We start from the raw sequence: 12,007 nt of genomic DNA, 5'->3' as shown, positions 1-12,007 counted from the left end.
GTTTAATTTTTTTTGACCAGCCTGGAGTTTTGTTTTTCTTTAATTGCAACTGCAATTTTTCTAATAATCAGCCAGTCATTCCTAACTTGTTTTGCTTATCTCTACATGATGAAACTATATTTTTATATAGATGGTAGAAGCAAGTAGATGCTCCCTGTAAAATGAAATATTTATGATTGTGACTTAATAACGTGGTGTGAAGAAATTCCAGTCTGTCAGATAGCAGATACCTGGAAAAATGGGTTTGAATATTGCAAGGAAGAAATTATAAGAGCTGGGTTCCAGCCCTTGCCCTACAGACTCCATGGTTCTATTGCAATGGGGTCTCTTACCAGTAGTTACCTAAAGAAATGCAGATGTAGATCAATGAAGACAAAACTATGTTTAGGAATAATGAAGTGTGGAAAGAAATGAGATGTCTAAAATGTACCACATACAGTAATTTCACATGTAACATGGTATTGTTGACCAGTGAAGAAAAATAAAGTGTATAGGTGAGCTAACAATCATGAAAATTACCCCACCTGGATCCTACCTAGAGTGAGGAAAGAAAACCCATCACCACTCGTCCTGGTGAAGGACCGGATGCTGAGAGAATGCTGAACTTTCTCCACCTACACCAGACTGACACCATCCACCTGTGATGAGTCAGAGGGGCTGTGGCACACCAATGAAAGGAGTGCTGTGCATGGAAATATGTGTTAACAACTGCAATCATATTATTATTGTGACTGAGATTTTCTTTCTTGTATAATGATTTTGATCATTACTTTTTAAAGTATTACTACTTTTTTAAAAAGAAATTTCCGTAGTTGTATTTTTGTTGGAACTTGCAGCCTATCACTTCACTAGTTTATATTAAGACAGAACAGCTCATATAAACTCTCATCAGCAAAAACAGGAGACTAGATACAGTGGTCCCCAAAGTCTAATCTAGTTCTTCTTTGTTTAATTTAATATAATGGCATGAAAGGAGCTTTTAAGTGACAATGGTTCCTATCACTCAAAGCTTTTTGTGTATAAAGTGAGCTTTAGTCAAACTTATTTGAATAAATCTCAGTATTATGAGACAGACTGCAGGAAACATAAAGGTGACCTTCCTCAGCTGTCATACCTGCATTTGGGTTGTAACTGTGTAATTATTGCTTTAACAGTCTTTTAAAAAATTACCATTCCAGGAAAAGGCTGTAACTCTAATAAACTAACCAATCTGAGTAGGAACTAACTTCAGTGCACTCTCTTTGGTTCAGACAGAACTTAGTCCATGTCTCAGCATAGTTCCAAATACAGAAAAATGAATGAATCATTGGTACCTGCACAACAGTGATTCCCTTCCCAATCATACAAACCCAAGCAGCCTTTTGGCAGGCACTTTTTGGGGGCATAAAAGAAAGGATTCAGAATTTTCCTGTTCACCTGACAGCCATGTTATAATGTGATGGAGGTAGGTGAGATATCTGATGGTCAAACTGAGCACAGTTGTCCCAGGCAAACTCCAACAGAGTACTTAGTTCTGTCCACATTAATGGATCATGCAGAGCTAAAGTTTCTCTTCTACAGTTAATCAGAGAATATCTGGGCTCTTGGGCAAAGTTTATGTCCCCACAGCAACTGAACCACACCTCTGGATTTCACTGTAGGCTGTATAAAAATTGTAACATGTTTGAGTCCCTGATTTTCCCTAGAGCTGTTCAGGCCTTGCTATCTGCTCTGGGTTGTCAGGACTAGCCTTTCCCTTCAGCAAAAATTTTTTTGCTTTGATTTCAGGAAAGGAGATCAGAAGCCTTAGGGGACATTTCTGTATATACTTGCTCATTTGCATTTCTTTGTTTCTTTTGTCAGTTTTGCAGCAAAAATGACCTAGGGAAAAGGCTTGCATCTCTCCTTGCATGGAGTCAACTTTGTACTTTCACACTGCAAAAACTAAAATAATTTATGTATGAGAGTGGAATAGAACTAGGGACGAAAGCCAGCATATTTCTAATGAATGAAAATGCATCACAACTACACCTTCTGTGAAAAAATAAGCAATCTCTTCTAGCATTTCCTTGATTCTACAAGCCAAATGGTACCACCAAAACAGGGACTCACCAGTGTGAGGGAGCATCATTTCCTAGAGGGAAGCATTGTGACATCTGTAGAACATGAAACCTGTACTGTGTTGCAACTGATACCTGCAAATCTTCCCACCTGCTGTCCAACATTTATTCTTTCTGTCTGACCTTACCATCCTTCAGCAGCATAGATAGCAGGACTCACTGCTTTTTCTCCTGGTGTCTAGCACAGAAGCTCTTGTTTGTCTAGTACAGTAGTCATGGTTTAGAATTCCTAGCTACCACTAAAAATAGAAGGAGTAATGTATTATTTATGAAAGGTTAGAATGTTGAACAGTAGTAGTATTTCATTTTGGCCAGCCAGTGAACTGAACACTTCGTGCCCTGACAAGTTACAATGTGGAGATACAAGCATTCAAGTGTGAGGGGAAAAAAAAAAAAAAAAAAAAAAAAAAAAAAAAAAAAAAAAAAAAAAGCTCTGAATATTTGTTGGACCAGTACATAAACAGCAAGTTTAAATGGTGGGGTTTTTTTGCTGCTATTGAGATATAGAGATATATTTTTCATAGGAAAAATTCATCACATGAATTACTCTTGCCTCCTTTATCACAGTGTTATGAATGTGCCAGGCAGGTCTGCTAAAGAACTAAATGGGTATTTCCTTATGCTGATGAATATAATTAGGGCAGAGAGGTCAGCATGTGGTGCCTAGGAGGTGGCATGTGATACCTAGAAAGTGGGCATTGCAGGGCTTATGCTTCTCGGAGGGTGCAGGGCAGCCCTAGGGCTCTGCTCAGAGGTGTGCCTCTAGCTTTGTGTATCTCATTCTAGGTCACATTTCCCCCTGTCTTTTATGGGTCATGATATTATTTCACACATTCACTGGTACCAAGGTCAGACTTGCAGAATAATTTTTTTTTCACAACCAGCAAGCTTGTGGCTTTGCATTCTCTTTTACTCCCATTTAAAAAGAAATCTGACCTTTCCAGTCCTCAGCTTTTCTGGTGAATTCCTAAGAGCCTGCTTTCCTCTACCTAGCATAGGTGCTTCTGAAAGGATCCACCTCTTCAGCTAGAGTAAGTCTGTAGCTTATTAGAAGAGCCTGAGATGACTCTCCTTTGATTGTCCTTTTCCTTTTCCCTGCACTTGTCCTGTAGAGAAACTGAAGGGACTGTGGAAATCACCCTGTCGTCTCCAGTTGCCGAATTCAGGCAGAAGCTTACAGAAGTGAAACTCTAAAGCAATGAACACTTATTGTGTTTTGAAACAGAAAGCTCCTTGCTGGCCTGGAGAGAAGGAAAAAAAAATCTTCCAGGCTTTCAGCTCACAAATATTTTTGGGTGAGCTGGAGCTAAGAGCAAGGGTCAAGCAATAGCTGTGTGTCTAATCCAACGATGGAGCCTGCTGATGTAGACCACAACTTAAACTTCTAAGTAACTCAGGAACAGTTATCATTTATGTGCTGGTGGTAGATAAACCTTTTCTTCTTTCTTGTCTGTTCTTCTCTTGACACTGAGAAGTTTTTCATATAGACATCTGGCAACCAAAGCTGTATTGTAAAGCTACGCTGAACCAAGATGATAGGAGGCAGATGGTTTCCATGGCAACTCCAAAGCAAATTTTAGAGCAATTTCTCCCCACTCTGGTACATTGCAGTATAACACTCATCACCTGCTGGACAGGAAACTGTGTTTATGGCCACTTGAACTGACTAGGTGTGATGAGAAATAAAAATAAAGGTGATCCAAACTGACTTCAGTCAACAATCTCATGCATGATGGTATCCCAGACATAACCCCAAAGCTCATCTCATCTCCAGGTTTTTAGTGTTTCCTGATGAAGCAGCTGCCAGACTAAAGGAATGACAAATCCCTCTGCCATGTCCTCTGTCGCATCTACCACGGAAGAAGTTTCTGACCAGGATTTTGTGTTTGTTCATCTAGTTTCTGAAAGGAATTTAAAGGCAGCATAAAATTCATCCCCTTTTGTCCATATATCATGGTTAAAATATTAAAGTAAACTTATCTAACAGCATTACAGGAAAGATGTCAAGCCAAGGGAGATGATCATACCTTTATCTGCACCTTTAGAGGTAAAATGAAAAAATCATCTAGACTTTGAGGAGCTTTAATGAAGCCTGAGATTCCAAAAGTGCCTGTACAGTCTGGAGATAAAATGTTGTGTCTTTTTTCTTTGTTTGTAGGAAAAATTTGGAAGCATAACCACTACATGAGTTTAAATTGACACGCCTGCAGGCAAATTAGCAAACCAAAGTTCTCAGACATAGATTAGTACAATAGCATAAAATTATGCTTGTCATGATTCTTGATAAGGTCAATAAATTCTGTATACATAAAAGGCACAAGCTACCCTTGCCAATATAAATGAGATCAACAAAGAAATCTTTCTATGGAAATTCCCTGCACAGTGTTGCATTTGGTATTGATAAAGTGCCTTCTGAAGCCAGGAAATCTTTAGAAAAAACACTTGTAAAGGACTAACAACTTTCCTTCTTAAAAGTGTACAGCTAAACACAATCACAGACATCTATTTTAGTTAAAAATTTTAATGAACAAGAATTAACTATGTATAATAGAATTTATGCAACAAATGTAATAATATTTAAATAAGATTTATTCCTTCCATTTTTACTTGATTAAAAACTGTAAACCTGTGTAGTGTCAAGCTTTCCTGTTTACATTGAAGAGTGGAATAGTCTGTATTATCTAGAATAGGAAATGAAGTTCATAGATTAGGATCTGCTTTGTCTCTGTGCATAAAATAACCTTGTAATGAGTTCTAACTGTTGAAAAGAATATTTATGAATTCTGTAAAATATTAATGCAGAGTTTTTGGTGCTTTTTCTGTGCTTTTTCCTCAGGATTTCAGTTTTTCTGTTAACCAAAATTTGACAGAATTTCATTGGAGAAAACATGCATACAGTGCTGCCAGGTCTGGAGTACTGAGCTAAGCTAAATACGTGTTGTGAGGTGCTGAAGATAGGATTTTTTTTCCCTTTCAAAGTACAGATGAACATTGCTGGAAACCCTGGGTACTGTGTGCCAACAACTGGGTTTCTAAGTGCCTTATCCAAAGGTGCCCACACATGGCTCTGAAATTTTAATTATCCACTCCAGAGTACACTTTTTCTCACTCAGAAGATTCAGGGAACAAAAGGCAAAGCTGATGTGAAGCTGTGATGAAGGTATGAGTTTAACTCTTCAGTCTAATGTGATATCCAGAGCTCTCTGTTCTTTTCTTTATACAATGATGAAGAGATGTACTAATAGCTCTCACAGTCTCTGTTAGCTTTATGCTATTGATGGAGTGGGATAAAATATTACCTCTGAACAAACTCTTCAGAGGAAAACTGCCTATACCAGACACTCCTGTTTTGGTACATTTTGTAGAAAATTTAATTTTATTATTCTCTTCTGTAAAGGAAAACACTACACTGGAATGCAGACATGAGCCAATATGTGTTTTGTAAGGACATTAGAAAATTACTATTGAAAAAAGAGGTGTCAGTTGAGGTAAAAAAGGAATTTTATATTGAGTATATTAAGTAGTTGAAAGCTATTTCTTGAAAGAGGAGTTGATGACAAGTTGGATGGGAGAAAGGTCTAACTTGTGGTAGTTTTTATTCAAGGATTTATACCGTGATCTTCTCTAAGATAACAGCCTCTTGGTTCAAATCCTTTTCTTCAGTCCTGCCATTTCACTTCTCTAACATGCAATTTCTATCAAAACACTTATTACACTCTTTTGGACTGATTAACAGCAGCATAATTTAGAGCACTTACGAATATTGACCTTACAGTTGACAATATAACAACCATTATTTTTGTTGCCAACAAAGACTGAACAGGAATGTCCAGAGAAGAGCACAAACCTCTGCAAGAAGATAATTCCCTGGGATGGGTCTACAGCAGGTTGGTCTGTCTGTGGAAGAGTCACAAATCTCTCAGTGATGGTTAGGTCGCATTGGGCTAAGAGATTGCTCTGCACTATGAAAGCCTTGAAGGACTCCTTGGGAGTGCAATTTACTTAAGGATGAGCTGCCTGTACTCATTGGCATCAGAGCAGCACCAGTGTTTGAATCCCTACAGAAGGTTGGCATGGAACTGCTGCTGGTACTTAACAACAACCCAAATACCTACTTGCAAAACGTGGTTAATCCCTACTGACAACACATTCAGACTTGGGTATCCCATCAAGCTGACTGTAGTGAAATGTTAATATGCTGGTGTCAGTGGGAAATGTACACATGTCCTCAAGAGGCTGTGTCTTTCTGACAGTGTGTCTAAAGGCTCTGTGTGGTGGTGCACCTAGTCAAACAAACAGGGTGACGTGTATGAGTGCACCGCTGCTACCCTTCTGCCTGCTAGGGCATATCTGAGACTCCCGGGGACATGAATGGTGGCTGTCATCAAAGCACTCAGTCACAGAGAGGTGGGAATTGCTCCATGCCCTCTCAGGCTTGAGTTAGCCATTAGAGAACTGAGCCTGACAATGCCTAAGTGACAAAACTAGGATAAGTCTCTGGAGGCAATCTATTCCCCTTGGTTTTTAACTTTTCTTCCTCTCCCTCCCAAGAAGGAGAATCCCAATCCTTCAAGCTTTTTAGGATTCTGGTAGTTATCAAATGCCAAGCTGAGGCTAGAAAGTAGTGCAGCATAATGGCAACCATTTGGAGAATCAAACAGATTTGAGGACCCAAAGTCTCCACTTCCAAGGCAGTTCCACCTGGACTAGTTGGATGTTGTCTGGCCCTGTGAGTTCAGGGCCCACGACTGGCCAGAGCACCACAGTGATGTCCTCTTCTGGTTTAGCTTTGTCTAGAAGAACCCATTTATGTTCTGTGAGGTCACCACATGAAGCTATTTGCTTCCAGACCACACTCTTGATCCAAACTACAATGCACTTAAAGTTAGATAGTACTTCAGAGTCCTGCTTGGGGTAATCTAGAAGTAAACTACCTACCATTCTGAGACAATCAGATCACTTTGAAGCATTTCTGGTGAGACAGTTAAATGTGAATTGTATCTAATATCATGAGAAACACATGCCAGCTCTGACTGCAAGCTAGGAGAAATTTAGACAATGGTGAGAAACAATCATTCCTCTTTTGCCCTTCTTTTCCAGGGAAATACTACTCACTGTTAATAATCTGTGCAGCTATCTAGTCAGAGTAATAGTCTTCAAGAAAACAGAGTGTGTTTTCAATTTTTTATTTTTTCAATTTTTCAACTTTTATAGGCAGCCAATGCAAACTTGAGACATAAATGAAATCTTGTGAATAAACTCAAAAGCAATAGTAAGTCAGATGCCAGAAAGCTGAATATTAATACACTGCCTAAGGTTTAAGTAAGCACCAGAAAAATAATGCAACTCCCTATAGTGAGGAAGAATTAATAAAATGGTCATTCCCCACAGGGAAATATTTACTAGGTCAAATAAAGCACTGCACATTTCAGGAGGCTGGTAGGCTGCCCCTGATCTGGGGCCATCAGATGTTCTTAAAAGAAATGTCCCACTAACTCTTGTGGCTACCAAGGTGCCACCTCTGGGGTTATATCTGTTGTGCTTTTGAATGCTTGGGTCAGAAGAGGTGTTGGTTTGGAGGTGAGGAAGAAAGGGATCCAGTGACAGACAGGGAAAATATGTTAAGAAGGATTTACCCTCTTCTGCTTTATTGAACTTTTGACTGTTGCAGTAGGGTGACCCAGGCTGGAGGATGCCAGGTACTCACCACAGTGCTCTATCACTCACCTCCTCAGCTGGATGGTGTGGGAGAAAATAAGATGAAAAACCACTTCATGGGTCAAGATAAAGACAGTGTAATAAATCAAAAGTTAAGGCTGTGTGCAGAAGAAGAGGAAATCAAAAGGTTTATTCTCTACTCTCTGTCAGCAGGTGATGTCCAGCCCACTTCCCTGGAAGTGGGGCTTCAGTACACACAGGGGTTGCTCCAGGGGACAAACATCACAATAAAAAATCCCCCCACCTCCTCCTTTCTCCTTGCTTTTATTACCAAACAGATGTCATATGATATAGAATGTCCCTTCAGTCCATTTTGGTCAACATTCCCAGCCATGTCCCCTCCCAAGATCTTGACCCTCCCAAGCCTGCTGTGAGGAGGGAAGTTGTAGAGACAGCCCTGGTGCTGTGCTCAGCAGCAGCCAGAACACTGCTGTGTTATCAACACCTTTCTAACCACCAATGCACAGCACAGCCCTGTGGGGGGGCTGCTTTGGGGAAAATACAGTCCATATCAGCCAGACCCAGTACAGCTGTATATAGGTACAGCAATATTGATCAGTGTCCAGCTTCTCTGAATTAGCATTTTGTCATCTTTCCTGTTTGCATCTACGCTCAGATTTCAACTGCAGTTCATGTAAAATTGCCATTTCAGGTTGTCTTTTGTTCTCCATAGCCTTAAATACTCCCAATAATTTAACAGATTCAGTTGACTTGACACGATCCTTGCTGTGTAGTCCATTACAAGGGCTCGTGATATTGCTTCCATTGCAGCTGAGCCATTAGCTGTGGGAGAAATTAAATCTAACATATTTAATCCACTGCAATCATCTGATGTAGGCAATGCTATTTCTTTCATATCCACAGTCACAAGCCTGAAATACTCTCTGATTCCTTAGCTAGCTGGAGCTACTGCCAAAGTAATGGAAGTAATGAAAAAATGTGATAAGGTTTTCAATAAACTACATCTTATGTATGGGGAATATAAGGCATGTCAGCAAGCATGGAATTACAGAAAATAAGTCTTATTGAGCAAACTGTTTACCTATTTTTTGCTGCATTTTCAGTTTTAGTTGGTAAATATATAGCAAATATAGCAAATACAGCAAACTCACTGGAGTTAGTGTTGACAAAATCCAAGATTTTAAAAATGCTTATTTTCATGAACCAGGTATTAAATGTTCAGAAATATTAATGAGAAACTGCCAAAATATGGAAGTTTAAAAAAAAAATGAAACTTTTTTTAGTTGAATGGACGTTTTCTTCTAGTGAAGGTGTGCAAGGCTAAAGATAAAGTCTCATGATAATAAGCATTTTTACCAGTAAGAAGTAAATATGGATTATGCAAAAAATCTCAGATGGCACAAAGTGATGAGCAGTGCCCAGTAAGGGAGTGGACTATGTAAAGCAAAGAATCTGAAAGGGCTAACATTCCGTTATGGAAAAGCCCAGTGCAGTGGGATGGGTGAGGGTAGAGGGAAGCCCTTCCAACAGAACTGGTTAGAGAGAGAAATTCCTGTTGGCATGAGATCTGCTGGAAGGAAAACACTATGGTATATAAGCAATCCAGGAGGCTTTAGGCATGAACTGACAGCAATTGGAAGCTGTTTTCAGACATGTCGATAGAAAGTTTATTGAGAAGAGTTGGCATGGGTGTTCAAGAGGAAAATCCTGCCCAAGCAACATGATAGCTGCCTATAATGAGACAACAGGATTATTGATGTAGGGAGAACAGGAAAAAAAATGTTAATCTTGACTTCAGATTTTGACACTTTTTTAAAAATTTCATTAACAATCTAGTGACGTGCCCCCTAGATTAGTGAACAGTGAGGAGGACAGAAAAACAGAACTGCCAGGTTCAAAGGGTTGTGATCCCTTCTACCTGTCAGTGGGAACTTCACTGGATTGCCATGACTTCCCAGCCATGGATGATGGCTTATCCACTTCACCCATCAGTTCCCTCAGCACCGGTGGATACATCTCACCAGGTCCCATGGACCCTTGCAGTTTCAGGTTCCTTGGATGAATCCTTGGTCTTGAATCTGATTTTTTCTTACCTGTGGTGTTGTCCATCTGCTGCTATCTTTGCATATGATGTATGTCTGGGTGGCTAGGTACAGCAGATATAGATATGGTCCAGATATGGTCCAGAGGATATACTATGTCTAGTTATGTTGTTCACACTTTAAAGTGTATTTTAGAAGGCAGAACGAGTGTGAGGGACACTCATGCTCAGAAGGACATGACGAGCTGTCTTTGTAATTCTGTGCTCCATCAAAGTACTCTACCTGCAGGAGATATGCCAGATGTCCTCAGTGTAAGAGCAGAATGTGAACACTAGTCATATACAGATTTACAGCACACAGATGGCTTCAGTACCTGGATGCCTCTGAGCTGTCAGTAGGAGGCATCCCAGCCAACTTCTGTCACCCTTCCTCCTCCCCTCGAACCCAAGGAGATGTTTCACAGTCAGGAACAGGCTGAGGGACATCAAATTCTGCCCTTGCCTGCTGATACAGCATTTTGCAAAAAGAGATTCAGTGGAGATACTCCATAATTTCCAATTATCTTACTCCACAGTGTTCTCTAGAGGCCAAGCCTGTTTAGTTTATGCTACCAGAGCACTAAAATGATCTTCACATGAAATATTCTTTCCTCTTGCCTGCAATTTTCATACAAAATCTTGGATGATGAGAGAGATTAAAGAGTCTGAGAAACCACCATCCCAGGTAAGAGCTCTAACAGTCTCATATTCTTTCTGTTCAGGCAGAGGGGACAGAAGTACTCCTTTTTTGATAAGTAATAGCTTTGCCTTTTTGATGTGATTTCTGGAGGTCACTCAGCTGAAGTCTATCATCTCATTTCTAGTTCAGCTTTAATACAAAGATTAAAAGCAGTTTTATATTGGTTTGATGTTTTTTTCCCCCTTTTTAGCCAAATGGGTACCCGGCTGTTGAGACAGGCTAAATATACTTTCAGGAAATTCAGTAACAAAAGATAATGTATCAGATAGTAAAAAGACACAGCCATTCCTTGCCCTTCCATTTTTCCAGACATGACATTTTTTATGGAGGAGGGAAGAATGTGGTGTAAGAACTGCTCTCTTGATTGTATACTGCACTGGAACACAGAAGAGCAGAAAGTCCTTAGGAAGTAAAGGCAGAGTTGTTAAATTTTTTCCTAATTGATTTTGAATTATATGGAGGTTTGTAACAACTGTTACAACACTTATAAGAAAATACATACACATGAAGTGGTATTCATAAGCATGAGCGGCAACATTAATACTTCCATGTTGTCCATATAAGGCTGGTTCCACGTGAAGTTTAATGGAATGATACCAACTTCTTAATCACAAGGAACTTTAAACTACCATTAAATCTGTGGTTATCATGTAATAGGTGGGAAAACTGCATCCAGACTCTGAAACTGTCAATCCTGCATTGACTCAGTGCATTATACAAGGCTGATGCGATCTCAGCTGACGACACACGGCAGTGTGCGCCTGGGGTCTGATTTTAAGCCCTTGTGGTCCAGAGGAAAGGGCCCTGCCCTCCTGCTGCGAGGGACTTCTCTGAATTACCAACCTTACCAGGGGTTAACCTGGTAGATTGTGTGAGCATGGGGGGAGCTGACTAGATCTCACCAATCTACTAGGTCACAGCAGGATATTTGCAGTTATTAGATCACTAGCATTGGGGACTTTTCACTTCATGTGCACAGCAAGAAAATAGGCAGTTGCTTTCAAATAGCTGGTCTTAGTCTCTCTCACATTATACAGCATTTATACAGGATTAATCTGATACAAAAGGGTCAAAGGGTTTTTTATCTTTGGTATATTCCCTGGCAACATAGATTATGGATGATTTTCCTCAATTATTCTTCTAAAATTAGTAAATTGAATTTTAATGCTTATCCTGTTTTGGTGCTTTAAAAAACTAGCACATGCCAGTCCACAAGAAAAAGAATATTCCCAGAAGAGCAGCTTCTCTCCAAGAAGTTGGGAGGCCAAAAACTACCTGCAGCTCTCTGGAGAAATTAACAAAAAGATCTGTAGATTTGGCTGAACTGTTAATCTGCTAAAAGTTCTTTTTTAAAGGACCTTAAGTAACTTCTATCTTATTGTGAATTCTTTTGAACGTTCTTGAATAACTTTTTCTAGTTATTAAGCCAGCACCAGAAATGACACAATG

Source organism: Sylvia atricapilla, chromosome 2, assembly GCF_009819655.1.
Source record: "Sylvia atricapilla isolate bSylAtr1 chromosome 2, bSylAtr1.pri, whole genome shotgun sequence".
In the NCBI taxonomy this organism is placed as follows: Eukaryota; Metazoa; Chordata; class Aves; order Passeriformes; family Sylviidae; genus Sylvia; species Sylvia atricapilla.
This window is presented reverse-complemented; position numbering follows the sequence as displayed.